Raw genomic sequence first — 917 nt, 5'->3', positions numbered from 1 at the left:
GGTGGGATTGACCATCACATTATAATGCCTCCATGGCTGAAAAGATGAACATGTTTGGTGGGACAGGAATTCGAACCTGTGCCCCTCAGATTGCGAGTCAAGTGCCCTAACCACCTGGCCATGCCAGGCTTAGTTTATCATATAATATATTATCCATGAGTTAATCCATAACTGTAACCATATTATTCTAAATATTCAAAGAGCTTGTTGTAAATATCATAATAAATACATAAAAAGACAAATATAATAATAAAAATAAATTAACATAAAATTCTTATTCAGCTGTGATTTGAAGGCAAGACTACTGAGACTTCCACATGATAATTAAGCACGATAACCACTGTGATACCCAGTCTTTGCAATCAAATGTTAACAAAGAATTACAATGCATAATGTAAACTATCATGTTACTGTGTTTTTCTTAATATTTTAATATCTTTTGCTAAATGTGAGTTAATAATTTTAAAAAAGTTATAAAAAATCTCCACTCTACTCGGATTTGAACTCAAGACTTCCTCTTGAAACAAAACACAGAACCAATTTGAATGTTACCTACAGAGAGCCAAGCGTTACTGATGAAGAATGGCTTTTACTATACATATATATGTTGTTGTTCTCTTTGAAAAAAGACACAAATGTGACTTAAAATTCAAGAATAACTAGCTAGCAGATTATTATCACTTAAGTAGACAATTTTTATTAAGTGATATTACAGGCAAACACAGCAATTGTGCACTGTCTCAATCATCTTTCATCATGTTCGATGACGAGGAACCCACTTTGAGACTAATAATGGCTGGAGACGGCTTAAATGGGTAATGAAGAAAAACTTTAATATAAGTTTAACATGACAGCAAATGTACAACGTTTCGACAAGGTTTTGTCATCATCATGATGATGACAAAACCTTGTCGAAA

The 917-nt window shown here is 32.7% G+C and overlaps 1 protein-coding gene across 1 annotated transcript in view; it reads right to left on the bottom strand.

Moving 5' to 3' along the window:
- Window positions 1-917, bottom strand: part of LOC106478328 — a 209,921-nt gene that overhangs the window by 9,431 nt on the left and 199,573 nt on the right. The gene's annotated exons all lie outside the window — the stretch shown is intronic.

This window comes from Limulus polyphemus, unplaced genomic scaffold (genome assembly GCF_000517525.1).
Source record: "Limulus polyphemus unplaced genomic scaffold, Limulus_polyphemus-2.1.2 Scaffold200, whole genome shotgun sequence".
NCBI classification, from domain to species: domain Eukaryota; kingdom Metazoa; phylum Arthropoda; class Merostomata; order Xiphosura; family Limulidae; genus Limulus; species Limulus polyphemus.
Note: the sequence above shows the minus strand (reverse complement) of the source record. Positions and strands in the feature narration are given on the sequence as shown.